General features: G+C 44.8%; 1 protein-coding gene across 1 annotated transcript in view; it reads right to left on the minus strand.

The window, feature by feature from the left end:
* Positions 1-14,931, minus strand: part of Sipa1l3 (signal induced proliferation associated 1 like 3) — a 226,555-nt gene that overhangs the window by 118,687 nt on the left and 92,937 nt on the right. The window contains exon 2 of the mRNA XM_026412165.2: positions 11,674-11,741. The gene's annotated coding sequence lies outside the window, so the exon portion shown is untranslated. The remainder of the gene's footprint in view (positions 1-11,673; positions 11,742-14,931) is intronic.

Below are 14,931 nucleotides of genomic sequence, written 5' to 3' on the forward strand. Positions count from 1 at the left end.
ATTTTCTGGCTCCCACTCCTGTCCCCATATACAGCCAGAGGGACTCTATTAATATGTGGGTCAGATCACACCCCTCCTCTGCTCAGAACCCTCCCACTAGCCAGCCAGGGAAAAGGCCCTCCAAGGCCTCACTTGGAACTCTGACCTCATCTCCTCCAGTCCTCTTTTTATTTCTGAGGTGGGTGTGTAAAGGTACTCATTGTGATTATCATTTGCATTTTCATAATGATGACTAAGCTTGGTGAGGTATTTACTTTAAATAATAATAACAGTAATAATAACAACACCTTGTCAGCATTTACACTGACTATGCGCCAGGAACCAAGCTAAGGGCTTGACTTACAGCTGCCCGCTCCCTTTCCTAACCTCCAGGGCCAGATGTATTTTGGAATTCTGAGTAATCTGATTAGAAAGGCGACCTAGCCTAGTCTGGTAAGCCACGCCATCATTCCTACAGTGACAACATGTCAGTGTGGATCACAGTCCACCTGGGATCATGGCTCTGAAGGAAGTCCCCAAGTGCCACTGTATGGGTTAGGTGGCATCAGCTCCCCTACTTTACCAATGGAGCAACTGAGACACAGGAAGGCTATGTGTTTTGGCCAGAGACACAGAGCTGGAAGTGGAGGGCTGGGATTCTTCACAACTGTCTACCCTGGATCTTAGGACAGCTGCCACCCCAAGACTCCAGGGGATGCCCGAGACCAGACAGTGAGTACTGAATCCTAGATACACTAGGCTTCTTCCTGAACCTACATATATACCTATGATAAACTTTGAAATTAAGCACAGAGAGTAACAACAATAATAAAATAGACAAATTATAACAATATATTGTGTGATAAAACCAATTTAAAACCTATGAATCAACGTATTTTTGGAATCTTCCATTTAATATTTTGAGCCACAGTTTACCACAGGTTAAGGGAAACCTAGGAGAGCAAAACTGATGATAAGGAATGAGGGATGTAGCTCAGTGATGGAGCCCTGCCCAGCACGTGCAAAGTCTTGGATTCACCTCCAGTATCACAAAACAACCCCCCCCCAATACACAATCAAGGTCAAGGGATGAGTGTGAATGAATGTAAGGGGACACGGAGAATTCAGTCTTGCCAACTAGTTGTAGCTCACAGCAGGAAGATGGTACACCACTGAGCTAGTTATTTATGTCTGACTAAGCTAATTTATTTTGGATACAAGATCTACCCAAATATAAAGCAAGACTGTCCCCCGAAAATTATCCTCAGAAATGATAGTTATCTTTCAGAGTCTTTTGTACTGTTTTCTTTTTAACAAAGTACTCTTTGGGAAAGACACATTAGGATCTAAAAACTCAAACGATGCTACTTTTGGCAATAATTTAAAGGAGGGATATACATAATAGACATGGTAACTGTTCCCAAGGGCTTAGCCCCATAATTTTCCAATGTTGTAAGTCACTCACTATAAACAGGCCCTTTTAAGATTAAAAAAAAAAAAAAAAAGGCGGGTGGGGGGGGACGACGACAAATAATTGTAAGCAACATTCAATCAAGTTTAAATCCTTGAGGTAAAAGTCTTACTGTATACAATGGAGCATTTAGCTAGAATTTTAAAACTTAGCCAGGTCCAGTAGCACACTCCTTAATCCCAGTGGCTCAGGAGGCTGAGGCAGGAGGATCACAAGTTCAAAGCCAGCCTAAATAACTTAGCAAGGCCCTAAGAAACTCAGTGAAACCCTGACTCTAAATAAAATGCAAAAAAGGGCTGGGGAAGTGGCTCAGTGGTTGAGTGCCCCCGAGTTCAATCCCCAGTACTAACAAACTAAATTAATTAATTAAATTAAATTTTTAAAAAGTGTGTGTGTGAGAGACTACTGAAAAATGTCTGGGAGCCAAGTACCACCATATGGGATGAACTTAAATGGAGAAATTTAATTTTCTTAAGTCATTATTTATTATTCATACTGGAATAATTAGTCTGATTTAGAAACAAGTGCTTTTGTACGTTTACATTTATCCAGCCATTTATTCCTTTCCAGTAACTGTCCTCAAGAGCAAAGTTTTTGTTAAGTAATATTTTTTTAAAGTAATATAATTTTTTAAAGTAACAAGTTAGTGGCTATACTTCAAGATCACCAGTATACAACTGAGATACTTTCTTTTTGTTTTCTGCAGTACTGGGGCTTGAACCCCAGGGCCTTGGGCACATTAGGCAAGTGTTCTACCAACTGAGCTACATCCCCAGACCCACAGGGTTTTTAAACAGCTCTGCCTGAGTATGAGTGGCTCAAGGGCTGGGACACAGTTTAGTATAAGATAATATACAAATTCAGCAAGTGCCATACCAAAAGCATTCCTGCATTTTGGAAATGTGTAGGTGACACCAAGTGACTAGATAAGGATGCCTGTGAAGAATGGGAATAATGCTGTTTAGGATCTGTGAGGGAATATAAATAACATTTTGAAATTAACATTTTTGATTCAGGATTTAAAATGTCTCACAAAACTAATAAATTAAAAAATATAAACAGGAAGCTAACTAGGCCATTTGTAACCTTAACATTTCAAGTGGGCCCCAAGACTAGACTTTTAAAAATCTATTCTTGGGCTGGGGATGTGGCTCAAGCGGTAGCGCGCTCGCCTGGCATGTGCGTGGCACTGGGTTCGATCCTCATCACCACATAAAAAATAAAATAAAGATGCTGTGTCCACCGAAAACTAAAAATAAATATTAAAAAAAATTAAAAAAATAAATATCTATTCTTTGGAGGGCTGGGGATATGGCTCAGTTGGTAAAGTGCTAGCCTTACATGCACAAGGCCCTGGGTTCAATCCCCAGCACCAACAAACAAACAAAAACTTCTCCTTGAACAGGCAGAGAATCTGCTTGGTTTGGGACACACTAGTAATTTGGAACAAGTATTTTAAAAAATCTGGAAGACGCGCACTAACTTCAGCTTTTAGAACTTATTATCTTGAGGGACGGACCTGGGTTCTTTGGTTTCTTTTTATAAACAACAAGCAAGTGTTACTTTGATAATCAGAAATGCAGAAAGACAATAAAGTTTTACAATATGAAGTTCACCCAAGGAAATGATAAAGTAGCACTTTTAACCCTCAACCACATACTAGAATTAGCCAGGGAGCTTTAAAGCAAGTGAGGGAACAAACCAATCAAAAAAATCACAACAAACAAACAAATATCCCATGCATGGTCCTGCAGTGGTAATTCTAACTGAATTGGTCTGAAGTAGGGCCCTTTAAGGATGGCCTTAGGCCTGAGCCTAAGCAACTCCATTTGAAAAACTCCAGTTTGAAACCTGCAGTCTCACCAAGCACATATGGCCCTCAGGCACAAGTCACTTCTCTCACTTCTCTCCACCCTGACAAACTCAGAGTGAAGTCTCTGGTAAGAGCAAGGAGAAGCAAGAAAATCAGCGTAGGGACCACCAGACCAGATTTTTAACCCCAGGGAAAATGACATCACTGAGAAATCCAGTGGCAGCTGATAGGGATTGAAAGGGTGGTCAGAAGCCCTCAAGTTTAGTATAAGTGATGGAGCAAGTGAGCAGACATTCAGCACCGACACTGATGCCCTCACACTGGAGAGCCTGGTGAGGACCTGGGCTGACATCCCAACTCCTCTCATCATTTGCCTGATCCTCTGCATCTTCCTCACCGCTCTCAAACTCTACAGCCACATCTTGACCCTGCTGAGAGCCCTGACTTCTCCCTTCGACCTTTTCCTTAGCCAGCCATCAACTCCATCCCAGGAGAAGCCTGCCTTGGCTCCTGATCTGATCACCACGGTCTGAATGAGTGTGCATCTGCTGCACTTAGAGCCTAAGGCTTGAGACTTTTGATCTGACACTTGAGCTTAGCAGGCAGAAGGAATGTCTGTCATGATTAAGGGTGTCTGCAGTGCTTAGAATTAATCTAGAATTGTTTGCTGTGAATTGATTATGTCTATTGCAGTGCCCAGCATTAAGGATTGTCATTTTCTTGATTAAGAACCTATGGAGCAAAATAGTATTGAGTGATTTGAGTGAATAAAGCATTGAAAAGGGCAGAAGCGCATGGACACTCTTTATTTCTCCCCCTCAACTGCATAAGTTGCATCTTTTGCCCATCGTGACAGGCCCAGACCTTGAAATTTCTTAAAGTGCCTCATAAAGCAGGAACTCAGCATTTGCTGAAAGAATGACTAAGCTCAGTTAACTCATGATCCTAATGTGCAGTGAGGATGAGAATAATTTTTAATGCAAAATTTCACAAATTACCATGTGTTTTCAAAAATAAAAGAGCTCCATGATCAAAAAACAGGTTTCTTTCCCATAGGATTTCAGTCTGAGAAATCAATGATGAACAAAAATGCTGACCAATAAACAGGATCGTGTAACAGTGCTCCATGGCTTATAAGAAGACACAGCACAAGTTGGACATACTGTCCTGCCTGGGTGTGGCTGCAGGCCTCCTCCGGACTCTCTCATTGGCTCCTAGAATTCTTCGGCTACCAAAGCAGGCTAGCAGAAGATCCTCGGGACACTCAGGGTTTGAAAAAGCTTCTTCTCCTACCCTGAGGCCACCCGTGTCATACCTTGCTTATGCTCTATGGCTGTGGAAGGACCTGTCTTCAGGTGAAGGCAACACTGTGGACAGTAGAGCTGCGGCTGAACCTGCCTGAGTCTCAATGCCACTGCTGAGCTGCTGTCGCACCAGCCCAGAGGTGATCCAAAGAACCCCTGCACTTGGAGTTGGGGAGCCTGGACAGTTCCTATTCAGGCTTACACGAAAGGGTTTGGTTACCTGTAGCCAAATGTCTCCAAACTACATGCTCCTTATTACATTATTCTATTTATTAATCGACAATGTTTTTATATATATATATATATATATATATATATATATATATATATATATATTTTAGTTTTAGGTGGACACAATATCTTTATTTTGTTTTTATGTGGTGCTGAGAATTGAACCCAGTGCCTCACGCATGCTAGGCGAGCGCGCTACCACTTGAGCCACATCCCCAGCCCTCAACAGTGTTTTTCACTAGGTAAAATTGTTTTTCCTGTTTATTTTGTTTCCCCTTCTAGAATGCCAACTCCATGAGAACCGGGATACTTTGCAGGTCTTGCTCACGGATGTGTGTGTAGTACCTGAAATGCGTGCCAAAGAGTAGAAACTCAGCTTTTTCTGAAAGAATGACTAAGCTCACTTAATTCTATCAATGGCTCTAAAAGATGGGTGCCACAAATAGCAAGCTCCTCCTACAGCCATCTGACCTGAAGTTTGCCCCACCCATCTCTCTCCTTCTTGTGACCTTCTTTCAGTTCCTTCAAGAATCAGGCTCTTCCCATGTCTGGAAGTCCACCAACGCTGTTCCCTATGAGGCTATTCCCTCTACTGGGCACCCTCTCCCTGCTTCTCATCCCACTCGGTTACGATCTACTCATCCAAACGTCAGACCCATGACAGATGTCTCCTGACCTCTCCAAACATGTCAAGAGCCCTTCCCTAGGGTATACTTCCACAGCCCTCTGGACTCCTCTGTCAAGGCACTTAGCAAAGATGTATTTACTTGGTGGCTGCTATAATTACTTACTTAAATTCTGTTTCTTCCACTGAACTATAAACTCCAGGAAGATGGAGACCCAGTGTTATTTCCAGAGCACTGAGAAGACTCAGCATATACTAGGTGCTAAATAAATACCATCCCTGTTTATTATGGCCATGATTATTTTTTACTCACTGAACTAGGCAACCCCACATTTCCACCCTCCTGCAGCGAGGCAGGGTCTTATGACTAGTTCCAGGTACAAGCAAAAGTGAATGTGTTGCTTTCAGGTCTCATAAGCCCTGCTATGTGACCCTCCAGTTCTCTCCTCCTGCTGTGATACCCCTGGAGGCTGAATGTCTCAGCTGAAGAGTTTCAAGGCAAGTCTCCCACCTGCCCTGCCATGTCATGAATAAGAAATGGTCATTTCTAGTGCCTAACCTCCAGGATTTCAGCATTATTTGTGACTGAAGCACAGCCTCACTCATCACTCACATTCTGGTGAATGAATAAAAGCAGCTAGAGGCAGAGACGCTGTGATCAGACTGGGGGGTGAGGAACCAGACAATGGCCTTCAGGTGCCAGGACGGAGCCTCAGTGAAAGGAGTGGGGAGGGAGACAGATCAACTACTCCCAGGAATTGCCACTTTCATTCTCTGATGGGGAGGATGAAAGGACCCAAGAGCCTCCCATGCCTTCAGACAGGGCACACAACTCCATGGGGATCACAGCCAAGTCCCAGCCCCTGGGGACGTTCAGAAGCCAGTGACACCCTGGAAACCCTATTAGCTGGAAGACGCTGAACCAGCGAGGCTACATGAAGGGCCTGGGCTAATTCGGGCTGACAACCTTCCCGCAGAATCACCCACTGGGGCTTTGCCCTCCCGACTCTGTCCCAGAGAATAAATCACACTGTCAGGTCTAATTTAGGACTTAGCTGATGGGCTGAGCAGAGCATCCATGCGTTCTGACCACGGAGGTCAAGGGCAGCCCACTGCTCTGGAGGCCAGGGCTGAAAAGCCCCGAGACTACATGAGAAAGGGGACTGAGAGGCCAACAGCTGTGGTTTTCAATACACAGCAAGGAACTTCTGTTCCCAGCCCAGGCTGCAGAAGTCCTGTTCCCAAAGCACAGTCCTGCTCCAGCCAGGCACCTCGCCAGCTCAGGGCCAGCACAAGGCAGACACTCTCATACTGGGTAGGGCAGTGATCATGGCTGCAGCAGCTAACACCACCTCACAGGCTGGCCACTAAGCTGCCTCGACCCTGACGCACAGCAGGGACTGATGAATGAGCTGTCCTGCACTATCCTGGCGCTTCCATCCACTGTCCTGCACTACCATGGCACAAAGTACTTGAAATTCATAAGCACATTTTAATCCTCAAAACAACCTTAGTGGATAACAGAAGCCCATGCTCTTGGCCACCATGTCAACTCGGTTTTTTTTTTTTTAAATATTTATTTTTTAGGTGTAGATGGACACAACACAATGCCTTTATTTTTATGTGGTGCTGAGGTTGGAACCCGGGTTCCGTCTGTGCTAGGCGAGCGCTCTACCGCTGAGCCACAATCCCAGCCCTCAACTCATTTTTTAAACTTCTCCTTCGAGAAACTTTTCCTAAAACCCCCGAGTGAAGCTCAGTATCTGATCTGGATTCCGGTGGCCCTGTGGTTTCCCGGGGAGGATGCTCATCACTTTGGCTGTTCATCTGCAGGGCTCTGCCAACACCCTGGACCCAGGAGGCCCACGCCCGGTACAGGACCAGGCACGTGGGAAATGCCCAGTCACTGCTGGCTGACTGCTTGGATGGATGGATGGAAACCTCAGTTCAAACCTTTCATTTTACGGAGAAGACAACACAGATTCAGACAGGCAAACTGAGTGAAAAGAGTGTCACTGAAAAAGGGGAGGGGTACGAAGGGAGAAGTGCTCCCTGATAAATCTCTATTCTCCCTCTGATGGCCCAAAAAGCTGTTTCAAGGAGCCCCCCACCTCCTACCCAGAGGCTAGGCTGGACCCTTCCACTGCAGACCCACAGACTCCTGGGCTTGCCCACTACAGCAGTGACCACTCTGGGCTACTACTGTCTGAGGGTTGCCTTCCTCTCTGGCTGAAGAACCTAGGAGGGCAGGCTATCCAGCCACAAGACTACCCCAGCTACTCCTGCGTCGCCACGACACCTCAGGGGCAAGCACAGAAAAGGTGCTCATTAAATGTGCCTTTTACCAGTCAGCGGGGCTTCAGAGAAAGTGCCAAAGCTGGAAGCCCCATTCTGGGGAGAATAATTAAAAGCACAGGTACTGATTATAAGAGGAAGGTCAGGACCTGTTTCCTTCGCCATCTGAAAGCCTCTGAGGGGTTTCCAGGAAGACGTGTGGTCAGGGGAGCTCTTCAGGACTGGACCAGGACCAGAGGGAGATAGTTACACACAGGTGGAAGTGAGTCACAAGAAGGTATGTCAATGATCACAACTTCCCCCAAAGCAAGATACCCTGCCTTGTTTTTCCAGATGAAAGAATTTAAATGGAGGCCAAAGAGTGGACTGGGACCCCTGGATCTCTCATGAAGCAACCCAGGGTAGTGGCTGAGGGTCCTGAAGACAGCTCAAGTATTCCCACCCCAGGTCCTTTCTGCAGCAAGTGGCTTCACCACTCTCCGCCTCAGTTTCCCTGTCATTATTATGGGGATGGATATCACAGCAGTGACGTCACAGAGTGGTTGTAAGGACTGAGATCATGCATGTAAAGTGCTTCCGGCAGGGCTTGGCACAAAGTCAGCACCCCTTAATGTCAATTATTATCACTCTTCTTCCCTTGAGGGACCAGGCACTTGGCTGGCCAACCCATCCGACACTCAGTTTCCCCTTTCTCAAGCTGCCTCCTCAGCAAAGGCTGAGAGTTGAATGGACTTTCTCACCTTCCTTGGAGAAGAGGAGGCTATGTCACACATTTCTGGCCAATGAGATGGAAGTGGAATCTTCTTGGGGGATTTGGAGAGTATTTAAGCAGTCCAGAATGGAGACACGGCATGGGAATCAATCCTTCCCTGTCTGCAGCTACAGCAGCAACCCTGCAACCACAGGGGAAAGGCCAAGAGAATCTACAAATACTACTCAGCCACCAACTCATGCTGGCAGTCAGGAACCACCAGGTTTGCTGCTCTGGGAGAGAAATTAATCCCATGGTCATTGTTTGCCAACCTCAGTTCGGGCCTCCAGTTGGGAATGCCTGGTCTACAGGAAGAAGAGCAGAAGGCTGGGCCAATGCAATGTACTCCACCTGGGCAACTATTACTAAATAATCTCTTTGAATCAACTTGCTTTTAAGGAGTCTTTATGGCCACTAAAAATGGAAAATTGCTATCTTTTGCTACAAGAAAAAGTAACTTTAAAAAAATGAAATGAAAATGATACATTTGGATTTGCCTGGTGTTTCCATGTCTTGATGTTTGATTCAGCTGAGGTCACAGAGGCCATGCCCAGAGCAGCAGACTAAGCTCACATTCATCATGCTGGGTCCAGATTCATTCATGTACCACGAAATTGACCTGACCCAGCAATCTGGGTTCAATGCACTAGCAAAAATTCCTCATTTTTCTCCTTTATGGGGAAAAGAATATAAGATCTGGACATACCTGGCATTTCCACAGGGTTACATTTAGCTATATGCTGAGCAGGGACAATTCCTAAAGCCCTGTTCGTAAGTGAGGTGATTTGTCCAACATCTCCCAGCTGGTACTGCCTCAGTCGGGGTCCCCTCTGAGAGCCTTCCCTGACCACCTTGTCTAAATTCCCCTGGCACCTTTCCCTGCACTTTATTTTATTTTATTTTTTGTGGTGCTGGGGATTGAACCCAGGGCCTTGCGCATTTTAGGCAAGCGCTCTACCCACTAAGCTACATCCCCAGCCCTGTCCTCTGCACTTCTGCAGCACTCATCCTCATCACACTCATTCTATACTCATGTCTTATTTCTGGACTGATTTGTCCTGCAGTGAAATCTCAGCTCACTCAGGGACAAGATTTTGTCTGTTTCATTCCTACAGAATGTTTAAGAGGCAATGCTAGGAATTCACTTGAAATTTGGAACCTTCTACCACATTAAAAAGGAACGTGCTAGATTAAAGCCTGAGTCCGTACAATATAAATTAATAACTGAATAAAGAAATGTAAAGAAATAACTGTCTTCCTTATAGAATTCCAGTTAATACACAGAGATGGGACGATACACAAAATCACCCTTAGGGAGACACTTCAGTAATTACTGTTGCAGCCAAGATCCATCCACCAATGGAAGTTTAAGATGCAGGACATAACACAGTCTCAAATATCTCCCCCAATGTATCTATTAGTTATAAAGAGAAAGAGTGGCTTGACAGTGGAGACTCCTGGCAGAACCCATCTTAACCAAATGATCCAAAGTGCAAGGTCATGAAGGGACTGTTACAGATTGGAGGAGATTAAGGTGACGTGACAACTGAATGCAGCATAAGATCTTGGAACAAAAAAGGGGCATCAGTAGAAAGACTGGTAAAATCTGATTATTAAGTAATCAGATTAAAAATACTGGACCAGTGCTAATTTCTTGGTTTTGATCATTGTGCTTCAGTAGAATAGGATGGGAACATCAGAGGAAGCTAGTGAAAGGGTAGATAGCATTTTTGAACTTTTCTGTAATTCAAAAACTTTTTAAAAATTAGAGAGCTAGCCACTTGCAGTGGCACAAAGCTATAATCACAGCTACTCAGGAGGCTGCAGGTTCAAGGCCAGCCTGCACAACTTGGCCAGACCCTGTTTCAAAATAAAAAATAAAAGAGAGCTGGGGATATGGCTCACTGATACAATGTCCCTGGGTTCAAATCCTAATACTGCAAAAGATAAAATAACATAAAAAATAAGAGCTAATAAAAATTATGGTAAGAAGCATCCTTTGATGGAAACCTGGCCCCTACACATTGTCCCAGGATAAACTCCAGGTATCCAGGAAGAGCTCTGGCAGGACAAAGGAATATGACGAGACCCGGTGAACAGCCAAGAGATAGTCCACGTGGATTCACGCAGTTTCCACAGCTTGCATGACTGGTCTCTGCAGCTCAGCCAACCACTCTGTGCCCAGAGTCTGCCTGCCAGAATCTTCTTCCATGTTGTTAGGGTCTCTTGGTCCCTCAAAGATCAAACACCCCCACCAAGCACCTTGCCAACAAAGGTTGACATCCTCATTTAGGAATGCCTCCCATGCTGGAATGACACACAGCCCGAGACCTCCTCCACTGCTTAGATTCCATCTCACAGATATGAGAAAGGAGGATGTTCACTAGCAAAAACCAAAAACCTAAATATAGCCTATTCAAAATCCATAGATACAGGTAGGTATTTGCCATCTGTTTATATTTTAATTATATGCAAAGACCTGCATTATATTTTTGACCTACAGAGAAAACAGTACACTCACACAGTGGGGTGATGTGGCCATTCTTTTTTTATTTCTGGGTACTGGGGGTTGAACCTAGGGGCACTCTACCACTGAGCTATACCTTCAGTTCTTTTTATTTTGAGACAGGGTCTTGCTAAGTTACTGAGGGTCTTACTAAATGGCTGAGGCTAGCCTTGAACTTGTAATCCTCCCTGCCTCAGCCCCTGGCACCACGGGGCCTGGTTCTGTATTGAGTATAGTAGCAGTTTCACAACTGAATACCTTTGTCTAAACTCAAAGAACCGTATACCAGAGACTGAGTTTTACTCTATGTAAAATTTCAAATTAATAAAACAAACAAACACAAAGCAGTGCAATACATTGATTTATGCTTATGAAGACCTCCAAGACACACTGCTGTTGAGGACGGGGAAAGCATGCTCCAGAAGCATCAATATAGCACAGTTCCTTTTTCTTACACAGCAAACTAAATTTAAAAAAAATGTATATATTCATAAGTAGGATTGTTCCTGTATGGGAAAAAGATTGGCAGGATACCCACTGAAGAGTCAACTGTAATCACTCTAAGGGGAATGCTGGGCTCACGGGTGATGGAAAGACAATGAAGATCACTTCCATTTTTCCTTTGATACCCTTTAATAAACATGTTTAGATACGCTCATTATAAAATTTAAACAAATGAACAGCCACATTGTACTCACCCTTAGTATGTTCTGGAGACTAGTATGCCTTGAGGGTCCCAGGAGAGCCAACTTCAGAGTCTGTGCATCTATGCAGAGAAGGAAAAAAAGAGCTGATTTCTTTGATTTAACTCAGTCATCCTGCTATAGTACCCACCTGTCATTCACATATTCACTCTCATAACAAATGTTTACTGAACCCCTGCTGTGTGCCAGTCACCGAGAATGCACCAGGGCCAAGATAAGCTACTCTCCCCAGGGACCAGACCTTCTAGTGGCAAGGAAGACAATAAACAAACCCACAATACAAGGTTGGGGGCGAGAGTGACAGGGCTGCTATTTCACATGGGGCGCTTAGGGAAGGTCTCTATGGGGAGAGGCTAGTTACCTGAACAGGTGAGTCAGGTTGACTATTTGAGAAAGAGCCTCCTGGACACAAAAATGGCCAGTACAGAGGCCCTGGGGCAGGAGCCAGTGTGGAACACTTCCAGAGCAGCCAGGAGGCCAGAGTGGCTGGTGCCAGATGAGTGAGGGCAAGTGGTGAGAAATGAGGGCAGACAGATGGAGGACCATCGTAAAGGACATTTCCGTTAGACAACTGTGAGCAGAGGAATGACAAAGAAATAGCACTTGTCCTGACTTACAACTTTTTATTATAAATTTATGTCTGCATATTTAATATGGTTAAAATACACACACCATTATTATTATTATTATTATTATTATTATTATTATTATTATCAGTAGTAGTAGTAGTAGTATTGGACTTGAATCCAGGGGTGTTCTACCTCTAAGTTACATCCCCAGTCCTTCTTATTTTTTCAGACAGGGTCTCACTACGTTGCCCATGCTGGCCTTGAACTTGCAAGACTCCTGTCTCAGCCTCCCCGTCGCTGAGATTGCAGGTGTGTTCCTATGCTACCTCACTTCCTCATATTTGAATGGCTACTTCATAAAAATGAATGTCTCCAGGCTGAGGAGCCATAGTTGATACTGTTCTCCATCACATTCCAGGTACCAGCACAGGACAGGCCTAAGTCAGGAAGATGAGATCTAAAACAACCCAGAGCCACCCTATATGAAATGGCCACTTGGTAATGACCCTTACTCCCTTTGTGCTGGTTCTGTCCTGTGCTGGCTCACTTCACTCTCCCAGTAGCCCCAAGGGGTAAACTAGTAATCCTGCCACTGTAACAGATGAGAAAACTGAGACATAGAGGAAGAAACCCACTGGTGGAGGCTGCCCTGTCAGTAACTAAAGTAGACTATGTCACTGGGCATGAACCCAGGCAGCCCTACTCCAGAGCCTGCTCCAGACCCCAGGCTGGCCCAGTTCTGTTATGGCAGCGAAGGAGGGCTAACCGCAGGCTGGCGATGCCTCCCTGCCTCACTTCCCTGCCTCACCACCCAAACCAGACCATGCCACTGCCAGGCAGTTCCTCCAGAAAGCCTCCCTGAAAGGAAACCCAACGAGCAGCTGCTCCAACTTCCGGAGTCCAGGAGTCCAGATCTCTTTAAAAATCCCTCTCCTGGAGAATGGGGTCCTGGAGAAGCCCACAGGGGTTCTTAACCTTTCTTATGCCAGGGACTCCTGTTGGCAGGCTGGTGAAGAAGGGTACAATACCAAGAGTACAAAAGAAACCAATTACAATCAAGTCCTCTATAAAACAAAACCAAATCTGAAATATGATCCTATCCATGCTTCTTGATCAACACTTCAAATTATGAGATCTAGTGGTGGGTACAATAACTTCAGTGATTCAGAAAAACGAGTGTGACATTTTATGAAACTTGCAAATACTGTAATGTCATATGAAAATATATGTGGCTTCCAGTGTGACAAAGTCACAGGTGTTGCTAACAATTGTGGTTTGTTGCTCTTGTTCTTAAGGAAATACTAGATTTCAGTGACATGGTAGAGAAAACAGAGACGTGGTGTTTTTTCCCAGCCAACTTCATGATCCTCTTCACTTCTACCCTTCTTGAGTCCATACACCCAAGATCAAGAACCTCCTAACTAGGGCTGAGGCTGGGGCTGGAGCTCAGTAGCAGTAGTCTATCATGCACAAGGCCCTGGATTCATCCCTGGCACGGCATGCACACACAGAACCCTACACTCAACTTGGAACAAGGCAAAGATGGAGCAGGTTCCAAGAGGAGACAAAAACTTGGGAGTGTGGGGCAGGTTCAGCCTCATGAAGTCAGTATGGGAAGGGTTCTAAGCGCTGGGTGTTTCCGCCCACCCTGCCCCATTTCCCTCCTGGGTCAGCTCTCTGAATCTCCTCTTTTCTCATTCTTGGCATTTCTTATGTGGTTGGGGGTGGAGGTGGGACTCACCTGGACTGATAATAAAGCCACTGTATCACTTTCCCTGTTTCTGGAATGGGTGCAAAAATGATCAGAGCCAATAAACACTTACCCCAGGACAGTGTTGGGACTACAGGGAAGAAAGATGGCTTATCTTCCCTGAGCCTCTGAAGCTGGTTAGACCTACTTATGTTGGTGACTCAGAGCCTGCCTGAGGGTAAACCAACACAGAGGAAAGCAGAGCCTAGAGGTAGAAGGAAAAGGATCCTGGCAATTGAACTGGAAGCCCTAGATCCCACCATTCCTGAAGCCCGTATAAGACTCTCCCAGGCTACTGAGTCCAAACATTTCCTTTTATACAAAAGCAGGCTGACCTGAATTTCTATTTGTTCATACAACCAAATGATTCTGAACTAACATAGAAGGGCTGAGGCAACCGCCATTCTCAATGATTCCCACAGCTCACCACCAGGCCTTTGGGAAAGTAAAAATAAAATTAAAAAATAGTTACTATACATAGAATCAGCAAATACAGAAAAACACACACTTGTAAAAAACTAAAAAATAGCCTCTTGAGCAGTTGCTGTCCCTCAGCTGGTGTATGAAGTCCTAAAAATTTTGATTTTCAAAATGTTTGGCAGGGCAAGGGGGGACCAGAAGCATCCAGAACATTTTCCTTTATCACAAGACTTTCCATTAAAAAAATTCCTGGGATGATCAGGAAGCCCCTGTAATAAACCTCTTGTAAAATTTTAATAGCTGCTTTTAAAATTGCAGCGGAAATTGCTTTTCTGCATCTCTAATTTCTTTCCCTTTCTCTAAAGCAATACACATGGCTCTGTAAAGGCAGATCAGCAGTATTGTCAATGGTGCCTTCTCTTGGGCCAGGAACTGTCTCCTGCCGACTGCAGGAGGCTGTGGAGACCCATCAGTCAGGGATCCCTCCCACAGGAAAAGAAAATGCTTGGTTGT

This window comes from Urocitellus parryii, chromosome 15 (genome assembly GCF_045843805.1).
Source record: "Urocitellus parryii isolate mUroPar1 chromosome 15, mUroPar1.hap1, whole genome shotgun sequence".
NCBI classification, from domain to species: domain Eukaryota; kingdom Metazoa; phylum Chordata; class Mammalia; order Rodentia; family Sciuridae; genus Urocitellus; species Urocitellus parryii.